Source organism: Gopherus evgoodei, unplaced genomic scaffold (assembly GCF_007399415.2).
Source record: "Gopherus evgoodei ecotype Sinaloan lineage unplaced genomic scaffold, rGopEvg1_v1.p scaffold_60_arrow_ctg1, whole genome shotgun sequence".
NCBI classification, from domain to species: domain Eukaryota; kingdom Metazoa; phylum Chordata; order Testudines; family Testudinidae; genus Gopherus; species Gopherus evgoodei.
The window spans coordinates 271,663-291,747 of record NW_022060081.1 but is presented as its reverse complement, the minus strand read 5'-3'; the positions used below and the strand labels follow the sequence as shown (position 1 = coordinate 291,747).

Genomic DNA, 20,085 nt, shown 5'->3' with positions numbered 1-20,085 from the left:
TGACTGCATCACGTCTCCTAGCAGTTCACAAGTGTCTTAAGTGCTGCTGGGATTCCCGGATTTGAAAAGTAAAACTATTCTCCCATGTTTATTTTTCTTCCCTACTGTTCCTCACACCCTCTTGTCAACTGCTGGAAATAGGCCATTTTGATTACCACTACAAAAAGGTTTTTTTTCTCTCCTGCTGGTAATAGCTCACCTTAACTGATCACTCTCGTTAGCATGTGTAGGGTAACACCCATGTTTCATGTGCTCTGTGTATATTTATACATATCTTCCTACTGTATTTTCCACTGCGTGCCATCTGATGAAGTGGGCTGTAGCCCATGAAAGCTTATGCTCAAATAAATTTGTTGGTCTCTAAGGTGCCACAAGTTCATCTGTTTTTTGTACTCTCTTCCTTGTAATCCATTTTAAACATCGTTTTTCTCCTTTGAAAATTTTATTTTTTTATTACTCCTACCACTTCATTGTCATTGTGCAGATGCAGGTCACTGTGCTATTTAATTTATATTTTAATAGCAAATGCTCATCAGAAATATTGATATGTAAATACACCGCTACCTTGATATAACGACACCCGATATAACGCAGTAAAGCAGCGTTCGGGGGGGGGAGGGGCTGTGCACTCCAGTGGATCAAAGCAAGTTCAGTATAACATGGTTTCACCCATAACCTAATTGAGGTGTTCACAGATACGGGATTGGAATCAAGTCACCATTTTAGTCAAATCAGCAGATGAATACAGCAGAACGCCAGCCCTTATAAATCCCAAAACAGGAACCAAGGAGGTGGCGGTCCATTCGGCTATAAACCCCAGTTAGAGAATTTCACCCAATCCACCTGAAGCCAGTTGAATATTTCCATACTGAAACCAAATGATTAAGATACAGCCTCCAACCCAACTGATGCTTCCTTGGTAGATTTCACTTTTTCACGCCTACCCCTTGATACAGACCTAACTGAGACTTGAGTAAGCTGAAGGCGGATAGTGCTCACTGACATTGTGTCATGACTAACCATCCCGCAGCAGCTATCTCACAATGCCCTATTCCCGCTCTGGTCACAATTGTGAACCTCTCTGCCCCAGGGTCATGGAGACTGGAAGCCACCACTCCCTCGACACACCTTCCCCCTGCCTACTTTCGAATGCCTTTTCCTGGTTGCCCAAGCACACTTAGCAATGGCCCCTTTGCGGTGTGCAACTCCCCAACCAACCATCCTTGCTATACGCTCTGGCTGCGCTCCTGCTTGAAGGGGGAGTAGATGCAATGGGAGAATGAAACGCTGCCACCAGCCAGGCCCTGTCTGAGACTCAGCCAGAGAGGTATCCTCTTTGAGAAGCGTTTTCTGACCAGGGCATTTCCCACAGTGCATGTAAAGGAGAAGAAAGAGTTAGTGCTTCAGAAAACGTTGTGGGTGTGGGGGGAAATTCTACAGATCACGCCACTCAATTTCCTTTTCTTCGGCATTTCTGGAACTCCGTTTAGAAAAGACTGAAGCTGGGACCAAAATTCCTGCCTCGTTGGAGGATCCAACACCCGATCTTTAGATAATTGGGCAGCCAACTACGCTAAGATGATGCAGCAAGGGGGTGCAGCTGGATTGGGGAGGCAGCCTGGCCGGTGCTTGGTAGTGGCAGGTAATATTGACCCCCACAGAGCTGTCCTGGCCTGCTTCTTAGCAGCAAACAAATCAATTCCCGCCCACCCCTGTGAGAGGAACCTGGAACTAAGGGCAGCAGCAGGATTTTCTCCTTTCACCCCTGCTGGGGCGGGCAGAGGTCTCGGGGGTGTTTTTAGAAGAACTGAATTTGGGAAAACAGCTTTTAATAACAAGCAGCTCAGGTTTAGTTTAAATATTTTATTTTTTTAAATGGGAGTGGATGACAGGGGATGGATCACTTCATGATTGCCTGCTCTGTTCATTCGCTGTGACCCAGCTGGCCTCGGCCACTGTCGGAAGACAGGTGTCATAAACAGATAGTTAAGGGTTAATGTCTCTTTTACCTGTAAAGGGTTACAAGCAGTGAACCTGGACCACCTGACCAGAGGTCCAATCAGAAAACAAGATACTTTCAAATCTCGGTGGAGGGAAGTCTTTGTTTGTTTGTCTGTTGTTCTCTCTGGGTTCTGAGAGTGACCAGATGTACCTACAGGCTCTCTAATTTTCTGTTCAAATAGTGAGTACCAGCAGAAGGCAGTTTAGTCTTTTTGACTGTTTTCTTTATTTGCAAATGTGTATTTTGCTGGAAGGATTTTAATTTGTATTTGTGCTGGGGGGAAGGCTTCTCTCTAGTGTCTATAAGCTGAAAGACCCTGTAACCTTTATCATCTTAATTACAGAGACAACTTTTACTTTTTTCTTTCTTTTATTAAAAGCTTTTCTTTTTTAAGACCTGATTGATTTTTCCCCCTTGTTGAGGCTCAAGGGAATTGAGTCTGTACTCACCAGGGAACTGGTGGGAGACAGGGAGAGAGAAGGGACGGGGGAAGGTGGAATTCCTCTGTTTTAGATTCACAGAGCTTGAATCTGTATTACCTTTTGGGGAGGGGGCAGGGTGCATTCCTCTCTGTTTTTAGATTCAAGGAGTTTGAATCACAGTGATCTGCCAGGGTAACCCAGGGAGGGAAAGCTTGGGAGAGGCAATGATGAGGGAAAGGGTTTACTTTCCTTGTGTAAGATCCAGGGGGTCTGGGTCTTGGGGTCCTCTGAGAAGGTTTTGGGGGGACCGGAGTGTACCAGGCACTGCAAGTCCTGGTTGGTGGCAGCACTACAAGATCTAAGCTGGTAATTAAGCTTAGGGGAATTCATGCTGGTACCCCATCTTTTGGACGCTAAGGTTCAGAGTGGGGGTTATACCATGACAACAGGATACTGGGCTAGACAGACCTTTGGTCTGACCCAGTCTGGTCGCTCTTATAAATTTAGTTGTTGCACTTATCAACGTTTCTTTATCCTATATTTTACCTGCCATAGAAAGAAAGGTCTTTTTAATGATAAGGGAGTCTAGTTCAATCGCTATTCAGAATCAGTGTGTGCACAGAAGCGTGTTGTTTTATTCCTTAGGTTCTGGTGCCTTCATTGGCCATTTCCTTTCATGTCTTTCTGTTAAAAAATAAAATATCCTGGGAGCGACACGGCTACTGTCATGTGCCGTGTGGGTGTAGCCATGTCGGCACCCAGATATTAGAGAGAAAAGGTGAGGGAGGTGATATCTTTTATTAACCAACTTGTGTTGGTGAGAGACGTGAGCTTTTCTACCTGGTATTTGCTGTGACATTCTACGTTAAATTTCCCAGGCCTGAAGCAAAACTCTGTGTAAGCTCAAAAGCTTATCTGACATCAAATAAACTTTTCTGGGTAGCCACCACTTTCTATATGACTAACAGAACTGAAAGTCGCAGTGCTTCAATGTAATTCAGGTGATCAGGCTTGAACCGGTGATTAACTTCATGTTTAATTTCATTGCTAACAAGAACACAGTCAAAGATTATAGCATCTATTCATACACGTTAGTTTGCTTTTAAGCAAGCACTGTGTCAATGTGCTTTACGCCAGCGTAGGAGCCTCCCGTATCTGAGAGTTCATTTCTGTCTGTTCATTTCTGACATAAGTGTGGGTGGAAGGGGTCTCGGGCTACGCGGGAAGGTTTGCATCCTGAGGAAAAGGACCTCAGCTCTATTTTAGCACTTTCTACTCTTTCAAAGAAGCAGGGAGGTGGAGGCGAAGAGGGACAAATGCATAAGACACGAGAACAAAACTACGAGACAAAAGAGTAGAATCAGGACTCAACACATGTATACCCAGCAGTCTGGAATTGGAGCCTGATGCATTCACTCATAGAATCACAGGAGTGGAAGGGACCTCGTGAGGTTGTCTAGTCCAGTCCCCTGCACTCATGGCAGGACTAAGTATTATCTAGACCATCTCTGACAGGTGTTTGTCCAACCTGCTCTTAAAAATCCCCAGTGATGGAAATTCCAAAACCTCCCTAGGCAATCTATTCCAGTGTTTAACCACCCTGACAGTTAGGAACTTTTTCCTAATGTCCAAACTAAACCTCCCTTGCTGCAATTTAAGCCCATAGCTTCTTGTCCTGTCCTCAGAGGTTAAGAAGAACAATTTTTCTTCCTCCTCCTTGTAACAACCTTTTACGTACTTGAAAATTGTGATCATGTCCCTTCTCAGGCTTCTCTTCTCCAGACTAAACAAACCTAATATTTTCAATCTTCCCTCATAGATCTTGTTTTCTAGACCTTGCATCATTTTTGTTGCTCTTCTCTGGACTTTCTCCAATTTGACCACATCTTTCCTGAAATGTGGAGCCCAGAACTGGACCCAATACTCCAGTTGAGGCCTGATCAGTGCGAAGTACAGCGGAAGAATGACTTCTCGTGTCTTGCTTACAACACTCCTGTTAATACATCCCAAAATCAAGTTCACTTGTTTTGCAACAGGGTCACTCTGTTGACTCATATTTAGTTTGAGGTCCACTATGACCCCCAGATCCCTTTCTGCTGTACTCCTTCCTAGACAGTCTCTTCCCATTCTGTACGTGTGCAACTGCTTGTTCCTTCCTAAGTGGAGCACTTTGCATTTGTCTTTATTGAATTTCATCCTCTTCACTTCAGACCATTTCTCCAGTTTGTCCAGATCATTTTGAATTTTAATCCTATCCTCACCCCATTTCCTTCTGATGTCACGGAGGCGGAAAATATGCATTTGTACCACTCCTGCGCCTCCTCTATTTTATATTGAAATATATTTTAAATGAGAAAGACGGTGAATAAACCAAACCACCTGCTGTCCAGCAGAACCTGGACCAGCGTGAGAACTCCTGAGAATGAGACAATCTGTTGCCAAAGGGGGAACTTGGTGACTCTAACAATCGCTCTGCTAGTAGGGTGACAGTATGAATGTGATGCTCAGGGCTTGCCTATACTACGAAAATTGGTGTGGATTAGGACAGGTCAAAGGGCAACATGCTAGCTAACCCCAGTCCCTGTGCTTGGGCTATGACACCACTGCACGTATAGCGGTGTGTTTACATTAGGCTGGCTACCTCCAGCAGGCCAACGTCATGGAAAATCCTGGAGAGACAAAGCCCAGGTCAATTTTCACTCAGTGTAGCTACTTGACGTCACCCTGATTTCCCGCACCTGGGGCCGATGGACACTCCTGGCAGGAAGGGAACACACTCCCATGACTCACAGGAGAAAGGAGTTGATGGAAAGGACCACTGAATTCACCCCTGAGAAGTGAGACCTGCAAAAGGAAACACAGACAACTCACCTGGGGGAGCTGAGAGAACACGATGATGCAAATGCTATAAACAGCCCTAAAAAAAAAGTCACTATGTGGAAATTAGCAAAAAAAAAAATTTTTCTCTGCCCTGCACAAACTGTTTATGGTGTTTATCTATCCTGTGAGATCACTGATATCTATTAAGGTGTGAGCACCGGATGAAACTTTTCCCTCACTCGCAGCGTTCTTAGGATGCTCTCCTGTGTGGATCCTCTGATGTTTAAAAAGGGCTGAGCCCTGGGGGAACGTTTTCCCGCATTCACAGCATATATAGGGTTTCTCCCTTGTGTGCATTCTCTGATGATTAATGAGGCCTGAGCTCTGAGTGAATTTTTTCCCACACTCACGGCACATATAGGGTCGCTCTCCTGTGTGCATTCTCTGATGAGTAATGAGGCCTGAGCTCTGAGTGAAGGTTTTCCCACACTCACAGCATTCATGGGGTCGCTCTCCTGTGTGGATTCTCTGATGAATAATGAGGCCTGAGCTCCAGGTGAACTGTTTCCCGCACTCACAGCATTCATAGGGGCGCTCTCCTGTGTGGATCCTCTGATGTTTATTAAGATCATATTGGAAAGTGAAGCTTTTCCCGCACTCACAACACTCATAGGGTTTCTCTCCCGTGTGGATCTTCTGATGTCTGATAAGGGATGAACTCTGAGTGAAGCTTTTCCCACACTTATCGCACTCATATGGTCTCTCTCCAGTGTGGCTTGTCTGATGTTTAATAAGTTTTGATTTCTCACTGAACTGTTTCCCGCACTCAGAGCATTCATAGGGGTGCTCTCCCGTGTGGATCCTCCGATGTTTAAAAAGGGCTGAGCTCTGCGGGAACATTTTCCCGCACTCGGAGCAGGTATAGGGGCGCTCTCCTGTGTGAATTCTCTGATGATTAAGAAGGCCTGAATTCTGAGTGAAGCTTTTCCCGCACTCACAGCATGTATAGGGCCGCTCTCCCGTGTGCGTTCGCTGATGACTAATAAGGCCCGAACACTGAGTGAACTTTTTCTCGCACTCACAGCATTCGTAGGGGCGCTCTCCCGTGTGCATTCGCTGATGATTAATGAGCCCTGAGCTCCAGGTGAACTGTTTCCCGCACTCACAGCATTCGTAGGGGCGCTCTCCTGTGTGGATCCTCTGATGCTTATTAAGGTCGTATTTGAAAGTGAAGCTTTTCCCACACTCACGGCATCCATAAGGTCTCTCTCCCGTGTGGCTCCTCTGATGTCTGATAAGGGATGAGCTGTGGGTGAAGCTTTTCCCGCACTCACGGCACTGACAGGACCTCTCTCTAGTGTGGCTTGTCTGATGTTTAATAAGGCTGGATTTCTGACTGAACTGTTTCCCGCACTCACGGCACTCATAGGGTCTTTCTCCCGTGTGGCTTGTCTGATGTTTGATAAGTGTTGATTTCTCAATGAACTGTTTCCCACACTCACGGCATTTGTAGGGGCGCTCTCCCGTGTGGATCTTCTGATGTTTAAAGAGGATTGAGCTCTGAGGGAAGGTTTTCCCGCACTCGCGGCATTCATAGGGTCGCTCTCCGGTGTGGATTCTCCCATGATTGATTAGGACTGAGCTCCGAGCGAACCTTTTCCCACACTCACTACATTCATACGGTCTCTCTTCTGTGTGGCTCCTCTGATGTCTGATAAGGGTTGAGCTCCGAGTGAATTTGTTCCCACACTCAGGGCACTCATAGGGTCTCTCTTGGGTGTGGCTTGTCTGATGTTTAATAAGGTTTGATTTCTCAATGAAGTGTTTCCCGCACTCACAGCATTCGTAGGGGTGCTCTCCTGTGTGGATCCTCTGATGTTTAATAAGGGTGGAGTTCAGAGTGAAGTTTTTCCCACACTCAGTACATGTATTTTTTCTCTCTCCCGTGAGGGTTTTCTGCTGGGCTGTGATTTCCTTGAAGTCCTGGTGAATTCGCTGACAATCAGTGGATTTGCCCACTTTCTCCCTGGGCTGGTTTCCCTCTGGACTTTGCTGACTCTCAGAGGCTTTTCCCTGCACACGATACCTGGACACAACCTCTTTGGATCCTTGCGATAATCCCCCATGTGCTTCCATGTGCTCACCATCTTCCTGCTGAGGATTCTGCTCCTCGTCCTCACTCACCATCGCGTCCTCTGCTGGGACAGAGGGAGAAATCTCAGAAACGGGTGGAAAAAGGAAACAAACTGAAACTAGAGCTGGAGAGACAGAAAAAAACCTAATAGCTGAATTCTGCAAAACCCTTCCCCATAGGGGAGAGAGGAGGGGAATGATTCTGCCTCCACATCCCATCAGGGAGGGAGCTGCTGCCAGGTGACAGTGAGGATGGGTAGGAAGCCATGAGCGACAGCTGCCCATAGGGTACAAGGCCTCCTGGGGATACTCCTGAATTCCAAGAGCTCACAAGGCTTTTCTAGGGAGTCCCAGCTCTCTCTTTCAGGCATTGTGAGTTCTTGAATTGGTTTAATGATGCCTCACCTGCACAGGCGCCTCTCAGGACCTCTCCTTCCTCAGAGCCCTGGAGGTCCGGGACCCACGGCTCCTCCCCTCGTTCCAGCTGGGTGATCACGTCAGGTTTGGAAATGGGACACCCTGCTCAGGGGAAAGAAAACAAGGGGGATGAGAGGAATTCATGGGACATTTGTCACAAAGAAGATTGGATGACTTTTACCCCAGCCCATTTTTAAGCAGTAAAATCCCAAGGGCAGCTCCCCAGGTGCTCAAAGGTGCAGGACACTCTGCTTAGGAGGGATCTGACAATCCGCATCTCTGCTGGGAACACACACAGCCAGACACGCCTCATCAAAGGAGCTGCTAAAACACAGGTCCCAGAAAGTAAAGACTCCAGCCAGAAAAGAAGTCACCTTGGACCTGCTTCTTCATCACAGAGAGAAACCCAGAGAGTTGTACAAGAGCTGGGATCAGCAAGCATGTGTTGATGGGGCTCAGGGCAGTAAGGAATAGGAGGGACTGGGGGGGTCACTAAACAGTCGTATCTCAAGGCTTGAGACACTGCAGCTGCACTTCAGTGTAGCCACTCATTACAGCAATGCGAAGGGTTCCCCTGTCGCCTGGTGGACAGAAGCCTTATTTCCTGTTTAAACATGAACTATTCTAACAACGTAAAAGCCACATGTTTCTTTGAATTCTCTTGACATTTTCTGGGTTTTGTGGGCATTCAGTGAAGGGCGACTGGTCCAAATATCGGGTTATTTGATCAAGCGATTCCTGAGATATAGCCTTGCCAGCAGATGCAGCTTTTTACGTAAGAATGGCCGGACTGGGTCAGACCAATGGTCCATCTAGTCCAGCCTCCTGTCTGCCGACAGAGGCCAATGCCAGGTGCCCCAAAGGGAATGAACAGACCAGGGCATCACCAAGTGACCCATTCCCCCATCGCCCATTCCCAGCTTCTGGCAAACAGAAGCTAGGGACACCATCCCTGCCCATCCTGGCTAATAGCCATTGATGGACCTATCCTCCATGAACTTATCTAGTTCTTTTTTGAACCCTGTTATAGTCTTGGCCTTCACAACATCCTCTGGCGAGGAGTTCCACAGGTTAACTGTGTTGTGTGAAGAAATACTTCCTTCTGTTTGTTTTAAACCTGCTGCCTATTCATTTCATTTGATGACCCCTAGTTCTTGTGTTATGAGAAGTAGTAAACAACACTTCCTTACTTACTTTCTCCGCATCAGTCATGAACTGATAGACCTCTAGCATATCCCCCTTAGTCGTCTCTTTTCCAAGCCAAAAAGTCCTCGTTTTATTAATCTCTCCTCATACAGAAGCCGTTCCATATCCCAAATCATTTTTGTTGCCCTTTTCTGAAACTTTTCCCATTCCAATACATCTTTTTTTAGATGGGGCGACCACCTCTGCACGCAGTATTCAAGATGTGGGTGCACCATGGATTTATATAGAAGCAATATATTATTTTCTGCCTTATTATCAATCCCTTTCTTAATGATTCCCAACATTCTGTTCACTTTTTTGATGGCCGCTGCACATTGAGTGGATGTTTGCCGAGAACTATCCACAGTGACTCCAAGATCTCTTTCTTGAGTGGTAACAGCTAATTTAGATCCCAACATTTTATATGTAGAGTTGGGATTATGTTATCCAATGTGCATTACTTTGCATTTATCAACATTAAATTTAATCTGCCATTTTGTTGCCCAGTCAACAAGTTTTGTATAGTTTCAACCAGTTTGCCCAGTACTGAACTCAGGCTTACAGGCCTGTAACTGCCGGGATCACCTCTGGAGCCCTCTATAAAAACTGGCATCACATTAGCTATTCTCCAGTCATCATGATTTAAATGATAAATTACAAACTACAGTTAGAAAGTCCTGCAATTTCACATTTGAGTTCCTTCAGAACTCTTTGGTGAATCCTATCTAGTCCCAGAGACTTATTACTGTTTAATTGATCGATTTGTTCCAAAACGTCCTCTAATGACACCTCAATCTGGGACAGTTCCTCAGATCTGTCACCTAAACAAAATGGCTCAGGCTTGGGAATCTCCCTCACAGCCTCAGCCATGAAGACCGATGCAAAGAATTCATTTAGTTTCTCCGCAATGGCCTTATCTCCTTGAGTGCTCCGTTAGCATCTCGATCGTCCAGTGGCCCCACTGGTTGTTTAGCAGGCTTCCCGCTTCTGATGTACTTTTAAAAAAATTGCTATTAGTTTTTGCGTCTTTGGCTAGCTATTCTTCAAATTCTTTTTCTGGCCTAATTATATTTTTACACTTCATTTGCCAGAGTTTATGCTCCTTTCTATTTTCCTCACTAGGATTTAACTTCCACTTCTTAAACGATGCCTTTTTGCCTCTCTCTGCTTCTTTTATGTTGTTGTTTAGCCACGGTGGCACTTTTTTGTTTCTCTTACTATGTTTTATAATTTGGGGGATACATTTAAGTTGAGCCTCTATTATGGTGTCTTTAAAATAGTTTCCACGCAGCTTTCAGGGATTTCACTTCTGGTGCTGTACCTTTTAATTTCTGTTTCACTAACCTCCTCATTTTTGTGTAGTTCCCCTGTCTGAAATTAAATGCTACAGTGTTGGGTTGCTGTGCTGTTTTCCCCGCCACAGGGATGTTAAATTTAATTATTTTATGGTCACTGTTACCAATCAGTCCAGCTATATTCACCTCTTGGACCAGATCCTGGGCTCCACTTAGGACTAAATCAAGAATCGCCTCTCCACTTGTGGGTTCCAGGACCAGCTGCTCCAAGAAGCAGTCATTTAAAGTGTCAAGAAACTTTATCTCTGTATCCCGTCCTGAGGTGATAAGTACCCAGTCAATATGGGGGTAGTTGAAATCCCCCATTATTACTGAGTTTTTTATTTTAATAGCCTGTCTAATGTCCCTGAGCATTTCAGTCACTAGCACCATCCTGGTCAGGTGGTCGGTAATACATCTCTACTGCTATATTCTTATTTGAGCACGGAAGTACCATCCATAGAGATTCTATGGTACCGTTTGGTTCATTTAAGATTTTTTACTTCATTTGATCCTGAGCTTTCTTTCACATACAGTGCCACTCCCCCATCAGCACGACCTGTTCTGTCCTTCCGATATATTCTGTACCCTGGTATTACTGTGTCCCTTAGATTATCCTCATTCCCCCAAGTTTCTGTGATGCCCATTATATCATTCTCCTCATTTACTACAAGGCACTCTAGTTCACTCATCTTATTATGTAGACTTCTACCATTGGTTTATAAGCACTTAAAAAACCTGTCACTTTTAGCTGTCTGCCATTACATAACGGAATTGAATGGGACTTTTTTTCATTTGATTGTTTCTCATCAGGTCCGACCCATATTTTAGCACCTTCAGTCCTCGTACAAAACTGTCTCGTTCTTATAACGTTTCCTTGCACATAGCTCAGGCTATGGCTCTCCTTGTCCCCTGACTCATCTCAGTCACTCGGTTAGTACATCGTACCCACTATTTCTGCGGGTAGCCAAAAGTGACAAAGTCCGTGGAACTTGGAATTTGAGATTGAGCCCTGTCACTCAGACAATGTGTGTTGGGCATTTTTCTTGCATTCTGCACACGCGCATCTTGGATGTTCTGCCCTCTGATACTAAAATGTTTGGGTCTAGAGTAGTATTTTAAAATCCAGGTGCAGACTCTTGCCTGGTCTGTACTTAAAAGTTTTGCCAGGATAGTCCTCTCAGGTAGGGGTGTGAAAAAAACCAACCCAGCGATGCCCACAAAAGCCATTACAATCTTTACTTATGAGAGTTGAGGAGCCCAAAACCTGGACCTGCTGCTACCGGAACCCCAGGGAGTGTCTGGTGCTGAGGAACCTGGAGGCCCCTGTACCATATGGACGGCTGCAGCCAGACAGCCAGTAGGAAGTGACCCAGGCAGGGTGAGCGACTGGTACCTCCCACCCTTATGAGGTCAGCGTGCTTTGGTAGGATTCTCCACTGACCCCATGGCGGAACGCTCCACCGCTGTCAGGACCCTGGGTTGGAGCCCGGTGGAGTTGGGTGGGTCATCACAGGCACCAGCCACTAGGCCCCCATTTTGCCTCCAAAGGTGGCTGTACTGACTCTCGCCATTAGGCCGCATGGCCCAAGGGTCACATTGAATGGACTCTGGCCGCTAGGCTGCATTACCCCACTCAGGAAGAGGCAACAGACAGACCCTGGCCATTGGGCCACACTGGGCTGACTAAACTGGGGTGGGGGGAGGGTTAGAAAACTGACATAGGTGAAGAGAGGCAGAATTACCTCCCCCACCCCGACTTAAGGGGTCGATGAGGTATGAAGCCCTCCACAGAGCCATTAAAAAAACCCCAACAGGGTAATTAAATACCCACATGCGCCATTCATGCAGAGTTCAAGGGAAGAGGCAGATTCTTCATCTCAGGAAGTCTCATGTCAAGGCTGGATGCCTTTTTTGGAGAGGATTTAGTCCAGCACAAGGGGTTCAGCTCAGTACGACAGTAACTGGAGGAAATTCTATTGCCTGAGTGACACAGGAGATCAGACTAGGTGACCTAATCTTCCCTTCTGGCCTTACAATCTCTGACTCTATAATAGATACGAGGAAGGGCGAAGAACGGGCCATTGTTTGTGTTGTGTTCACAGAGGGGAATCCCAGCATTTATCGGCACACCCCCCAGCTGTGCGCCCGGGTCAGCTGCAGCTGTGAGGGGATGCTGGATGGATTACTTGGCACAGCTGTGACTGTGATATAAAAAGAGGTGTGACTGGAACTTGGCAGACCAAGTATCCCTCATTTCTGTGCTGAGTGTTGTAAGTTGTGTTCGTGAAGGAGCACAGGGGGGTGCTCTTGTCCCAGAGATGGGCAGCAGCCCAGGGGCCACACATGCTAGTTGTCTCCGGGGCTCAATGAGAGGCAAACGAAGTCAGTGGCTCAGAAGGACTCCTTGGGGCTGATATCTCTGAGCCGGTTTGTGCAGAGCAGGCTCAGTGTTTGAGGGCCGGCCAGGGGTGGGCAGCTTCTGTTCATGACACTGGACCTAATCCAAGTTTTGCTTCAGCAAAGAGAAGGCATTGGACTGTGTGCTGGACTGTTTGTATGCTCTGTTCCCAGAGTGCTGGTGTGTGTGTCACTGGCATGTCGGGGTGATGCTCAGACAGGGCAGAGGAAAGGCTCCATTGTGGGGGTAGCGTGAACCTTAATTCTGCATTCCCCCTTCTAAGAACCGAGGGGACGGGAATCCTTACCCAGTGAGGCCACATTTTCATAGTTCTCCTGCATGACATCCCTGTAAAGGGCTCTCTGAGTGGGGTCCAGCAGAGCCCCCTCTTCCCTGGTGAAATACACAGCCACCTCCTCGAAGGTCACCGGCCCCTAAAAGAGCAAGAGTCCAACACTCAGGACCTGCTGCCCCACTCACAACCCCACTATTCCTGGGGGAGAGGAGCCAACCAAAGTGAAGCTCTGGGTGGCTCACAGTCAAGAGTCCCACCCCCATCCCGCTCACAGCATCCAGGAAACACCAGGGTGAGGGGACGAAGCGAAAGCCCCTTGTCTCTCCCAGCAGATCCATCACCCCCCTACTAGCCACAGACTGATACAGGAGATGGAGCCCCCAGCAGGGTCCACAAGGCAGCCCAACATCCTCCTCATTGTAAGAAGCTGGGTATGAGGGAAGGGCACCTCCCCTAAGTCTGACAGGTGGGTGCCCCCTTCATATCTCACAGCAGCCGCTGGTTAGTCAGGTCAGGCTCCAGCACTGGGAGTCTGGTCAGTTTTCCCAGCCCCATCAAGGTGGGTTGTTTCCTGTATCACAGATTAGGGTATTTCCACCTTCCAACCTCATGGGTCTGTTCCTAAACTCTAGGCCTCTCATTAAACAGATCCCAGCAGGTTTGTCACACCCTGGCCTCCTCCCTTTCTCCACCCTCTGCATTCCCTGCCCTGCTCCAACCTCCAAACCAAACTGCGCAAACCTTCCCATCTCCAGTGTATTTGCTGCCCCGTCCCTCCTGCAGGAACCCACCAGCCACCCCCGTTAATCCCTACCTGAACTGGCTCCTCTGCAGCCATTTCTCTCCCCTGTCCCATGGGAGGACGAGATGAGCCAGAGTGAGACATGGACGTCATTCTGCAGCCTGGCAGGGCGAGAAGGGCAGTTGTGCAGGTTTCAGAACAGGCTTTAGTTCATTTCACGTCGTGATTCCCCCAGTCCCTTTCACTGCAGACAGACATCCTATATTCTGCCATGCTGGGAACGTGCTTGATTGCTTTATTGCGGTGTCGACCTGGCCCCTTCTGCAGGCTATGCTCACAGACACATTTTTAAGTAACAAATATCAGGGGGTAGCCAAGTTAGTCTGTATCCACAAAAACAATGAGGAGACTGGTGGCACCTTAGAGACTAACACATTTATTTGGGCAGAAGCTTTCGTGGGCTAGAACCCACTTCATCGGATGCATGGAGTGGACAATACAATAGGCAGGTATAAATGCACAGCTCAGGAAAAGATGGGAGTTGCCTTACTAAGTGGCAGCTCAGTGCTAACGAGCCAATTCAATTAGGGTGGATGTGGCCCATTTCCAACAGCAGCTGTGTGCCAGCAATGCCCCTTTGCCATGTACATTGGCCAAACCAGACAGTCCTTATGCAAAAGAATAAATGGACACAAATCTGACATCAAGGACTGTAACATTCACAAAGCAGTCAGAGAGCACTTCAACCTCCCAGGACACTCAATAACAGACTGAAAAGTGGCCATTCTTCAACCAAAAAACTTCAAAACTAGACTCCAACGAGAAACTGCAGAACTGGAATTAATTTGCAAACTGGACACCATCGAATTAGGCCTGAACAAAGACTGGGAGTGGATGGGTCACGGCAAAAAATAATTTCCCCTCTGTTGATACTCGGACCTTGTTGTCAACTGTTAGGAATAGGCCACATCCACCATGACTCAATTGTCTTACCAAGTGGGGGGGTCAGCGCTAACGAGGCCAACTCCTATCTTTTCAGGGACTGTGTATTTATACCTCCCTAATGTATTGTCCACTCCATGCATCTCATGAAGTGGATTCTAGCCCAAAAAAGCTTCTGCCCAAATGAATTTGTTAGTTTCTAAGGTGCCACCGGACTCCTTGTTGTCCCAGTAACGAAGCCTCTGCTAGAAAAGAGCAGAACCAAAGGAATGACTTGGGGAGATTCCCGCTGACACTGACCCCAGGGCAGCCACACCCTGGCAGGAAGGATATGGAGTCAGCAACTGGCTTTTCCTCTCTCTTAACAACATAAGAATGGCCGTACCGGGTCAGACCAAAGGTCCATCCAGCCCATTATCCTGTCTGCCGACAGTGGCCAATGCCAGGTGCACAAGGGAGTGAACCTAACAGGTAATGATCAAGTGTTCTCTCTCCTGCCATCCATCGCCACCCTCTGACAAACAGAGGATAGGGACACCATTCCTTACCCAGCCTGGCTAAGAGCCATTAATGGACTTAACCTCCATGAATGTATCCAGTTCTCTTTTAAGCGCTGTTATAGTCCAGCCTTCACAACCTCCTCCGGCAAGGAGTTCCACAGGTTGACTGTGCGCTGCGTGAAGAACTTCCTTTTATTTGTTTTAAACCTGCTGCCCATTAATTTCATGTAGTGACCCTAGTTCTTGTATTATGGGAACAAGTAAATAACTTTTCCTTATCCACTTTCTCCACATCACTCATGATTTTATATACCTCTATCATAACCCCCCTTAGTCTCCTCTTTTCCAAGCTGAAGAGTCCTAGCCTCTTTAATCTTTCCTCGTATGGGACCTTCTCCAAACCCCTAATCATTTTAGTTGCCCTTTTCTGAACCTTTTCTAGTGCTAGAATATCTTTTTTGAGGTGAGGAGACCACATCTGTACACAGTATTCGAGCTGAGGGTGTACCATGGATTTATATAAGGGGAATAATATATTCTCAGTCTTATTCTCTATCCTCGCATTCTCATCTTGTTCACAGGAAAGTGATTCTGCCCAGGGTGCTGCAGTACACATGTCTGGGCAGATTAGAGTCCTGGAAATCTCTCTCCCCATTTTCCTTTTCAATCTCTCTTTCCTGTGCCCCCTCTCCCTGCCCCTCGGGCTAGAAAAGTCCCATTCCCGGATTGTTTGCTCTCCCATGGCTGGATTTACTCCTGGCAATTGCTAATGGGAGAGGCTGTTTGTGCAGAGTCACTTTCATGCCAGTCCCCAGTGTAGTAGAAAAGAGAACGTCTGAGGCAGGAGGCCTGGCGAAAGGCCTAAAGGCAAGCCCTGCTGCTATAAAGCGAAGTCAGCAAAGAGTCAGGCCCTGTTACAAAACAGATGCCAACTTGCAAGTTCAGCGTGTGGCCCATGAACTTGGTAAGAACCGGGCTGGCGTTGCACAAACACAAGCACTCCCAGGCACTAAGAAGTCACGTAAACACCTACCAGAGGCGTAGTGCCAGAGCACCCCGATACACACTCCCCACAGATGAGACAGGGACACTGACCCCTCCGAACGATCAGGGCAGGAGGGCAGGGGGATGGATAGAGATGTTTTGATCTAACCGCCAAGCACAAGGTGAAGGCTGGTAACACATAACTTGTTTGTATCCGTGTAGGAGAGAGGGGTCACAGAGGGGGTGGAAAGTCCCACCAACTCTCTGAGCCAAGTCCATTGTAACGGCGTCCACATGTTAGTGTCCCCGAACGGTCTGCCAGGCATTAGACTGTGCATCGTTAACAATAAACCTGGCCAAGCACCTCCGCTACTCAACCCAAGTCCGTGGTCCTTAGCGGCAGTTCGATCCAGAATTGTGGTGCTGGGTACCTGGCCGGAGCTGGTGCAGCACACAGAGGAAACACACACAGTCAAACACTGACAACAGAGCGGGACAGAGTTTGCGAGCCGTCCCTGCTTTATCCACAACCAGAGCTCTGTGGGGAGAGCAGCTAATGAACCCACCTCCCCACAGGGACAGGTGCTGATCTCATTTGCCCAACTGTTCATCTGGAGTCACTCCCTGTCTTTCCTTGCAGTGACTCTGGATTAACACTGGTCTCAATGACACCAGGAAGCACAGTTCAGAAAGGAGGAGGCCAGAATCCTCTTCAGCAAATCACTGGGTGGGACTCCTAACCCCCTTCCCACCTCCCTCGATCTAGGGCAAGGACTGGGGGCAACAGTTTTCCTTCCAGAACCGGAAGGTCCGGCAGTTTTCCAGAGGGGAGAGAAGCAGAAATCGGAGCCCCGGTGATAAGTGGATAGAAAGTTACCACCAGCCTCTGCTGGCCAGTCACACAGGCAAAGGGAGCCCTGGGGGGGGTGCATCTTTAATAGGAGAAGGGAAGGAACAGAGGGGCCAACATAGGTAAGAAATGTCCCTGGCCTGTCACTAGCAAATAATGGCCACCATGGATTCACCCCAGAGGTGGCTGCATCTTAGCACAAGGGCAATCAACCCCTCGCACAGACCCTTTGTCATGGGGTTGGGATACTTCTGGACCCCGCTGCACTCAGAGTGACGACCTCATCCCGTGCCAGCTGGAGAAAACGGTCCAGCCAACTCTCCTGCTACCAGCCGGGACCCACTGATCCCCTGAACAGGGGGAGGCCTCTGGCTTTGACGTGTTTTAAAGATGTGGCTGGTCTCTTTCATGGGCAAACATTTTAACAGAGATAAAGGAGGGAAGAAATGATTCTCAAAGGAGAGGAGGAAAGATGATCATTGGGCAATTTAACCCCCTGCAACCTCCAGGATGGAGAACGACTCAGGGGAACAGGTTCCCTCCAAGGAAGGAGAAGTTGCTGGGATTTAGGAACCTGGGGACCAGCCCCAAATCTGAGAGGATTTTTAACTGATGTTTGATGATGACATAGAAAGAGGAAAAACCTGAGATTCGAGACCGATGTTCAGAAATGAAAGAGAAAAGGGCAGAAATGTGAGGGATTTTTTCATCCATTTTTGCAAATTATAGAGAGGAAAGTGCAAAATCAGAGGGATTTTATAGCAGTTGTTGATATGAGGTAAAATCTGAGTGTCTTTCCCATCAATATTTGATAAATTAACAGAGGCGACATTTGCAAAAAAAAATTATATTCACGCTCCAGAATTTGAGAAAAAGGCTAAATCTGAGATTTTGTTATTATTTTATCATAGACAGATGGAAAATTCTCAGGGTCTATTAAATCAGTAATAGACAACTAGAGAGAAAGCGAGGCAAAATTTGAGGATATTTTTATATCGAACTTTGAGAGTTGTGGGGGAAACGGGTCCCAGACTCCCCCATTTGATCACATGAGAGAAAATCTCCAACATCTGAGGGGATTTTATGCTGCTGTTAAATAACGAGAGGGGAAAAGGGGACAGTTCGACTGGATTTATGTGACTGTCCAACACAAATGAAAAGTGACGGTTCCCCCCAGCACCACCATTCACATCATAGGCCGCAGGGAGCCCTTGGGGGGGACCAGTTTTAAGGGGGCTGGGGAGGGGGAGCTGGAAGGTCCCCGGATGAGGGAAGCAGCGGGGGGGATGGGCAGAGGCTGGGGGTGACTGTGTTGGCAGTTCAAGGGATTGTGTAACAGGGTCCAGGCTGTCCCCATGGGGGACACGTGCTCCCCCCTTCCTCACCCTGGCAGAGACCATCCCCCCATCCCCCCCCCAGAGGCAGCCGGGTCTCAGGGCTCCCCCCAAACAGCCCCACTGACGCCGACCCCTTTGGGGGGACGACTCGGGGCAACAATGTTCCCCCAGGCCCAGGGCAAATCGCTGCAGATACAATGGGGGGGACCCCCCTCATGGGTGGGGGTTGTAAAGGGACATTGGAGGGTTATGGGGAGAACAGGGGGGATGGGAAATGGGGGGGTCACCCCGGGTTTTACACCCACATGTGACACGGGGAGAGAGAAGAGGAAGAACTGGAGAGAATCTGTATGGGGGGGGGGGGAAAGTGGCACAAACAGGGACCAGATCCAATTACGCCCCCCCCCCCCGCAACTCCGGCTTCTACCCCTCCACCTCCCCCCCCTGGGGATTTCCTGCTGCCCAGAGACAGTTCAAACCCCCCCGCACTGACCCCCCCAACTCCCGCTCCACCCCTCCCCCCACAGGGGACCCCCCCGCACTGACCCCCCCCAACTCCCGCTCCACCCCTCCCCCCACAGGGGAACCCCCCAGACACTGACCCCCCCCCGGCCGGGCCCAGGCTCTGCTCCCCTCCCAGATCTACTCACCGTCCTTTGTTCTCCCCGGCTCCTGCCTCCTTCCTCCCGGCCCCTTCCTGTGCCCTGCGCATACCAGCCCGGGCGGCAGCGCTCCCTGCGCTCGGACGCCTGGGTCCCCAGAGCCGGGGAGAGAACCCAGGAGTCCTGGCTCCCAGCCCCCCCCGCTCTAACCCACCAGCCCCCACTCCCCTCCCAGACTGGGGAGAGAACCCAGGAGTCCTGGCTCCCAGCCCCCCCTGCTCTGGCCACCAGCCCCCACTCCCCTCCCAGAGCCGGAGAGAGAACCCAGGAGTCCTGGCTCCCAGCCCCCCCCCTGCTCTAACCCACCAGCCCCCACTCCCCTCCCAGAGCCGGGGAGAGAACCCAGGAGTCCTGGCTCCCAGCCCCCCTGCTCTAACGCACCAGCCCCCACTCCCCTCCCAGAGCCGGGGAGAGAACCCAGGAGTCCTGGCTCCCAGCCCCCCTGCTCTAACCACTAGACCCCACTCCCCTCCCAGAGCTCCAGGCAACCCCCCTCTAGCTGCTAGCCAGTAGCTGCTGGTCAGAGGCAGGGGAGGGACTGGGGAAGCCCTGTCCTGGGAGCTAGGATGCCTGGGTTCGCTCACCCAGAGGCAGCCTGTTGCCCAAGCAGCTCTGGGAAAGGGCTGAGTCTTGGCTCCAGGGGAAGTCCCGCAGGGCGAGGTGGATCCTGGTGCCAGGTGTCAGGAAAGATGCCCTGGCCCCTCTCCTCACCACCCGCCCAGCTCAGGATGCCTGGCTTCTGTCTCCGATCCAGCTGGAGGCCAGCGTGTGCTCGCGGGGTCCAGTGGCAGGGAGTTCCCCAGGCTCGCACCACCACAGGTCCAGTTGGGACCCTCCCACCTTGGGGCATGGGCAGAGAAACCCTCCTGCCCGACCCGAGTGGAGGCCGGCCGCATTCAGAGTTGGGAGTCCAGCACCAGCTGACTGGTGAGGAGCATGACTCGGAGCAGCCCCCACTCGGGGAACCCCAGACACCCCTGGGACCCAGCCCCCCTCAGCCAGGAACCCTCCGACACCTCCCTGGCCAGAGACCCCCACTGCCTGCAGGGACACACCACC

At 49.2% G+C, this 20,085-nt stretch overlaps 2 pseudogenes; one reads left to right on the top strand and one right to left on the bottom strand.

Annotated features, from left to right (window-relative positions):
- The window catches only part of LOC115643475, a 41,303-nt pseudogene extending 22,210 nt beyond the window's left edge, over nt 1–19,093 (bottom strand).
- Nucleotides 1–20,085, top strand: part of LOC115643461 — a 591,865-nt pseudogene that overhangs the window by 412,925 nt on the left and 158,855 nt on the right.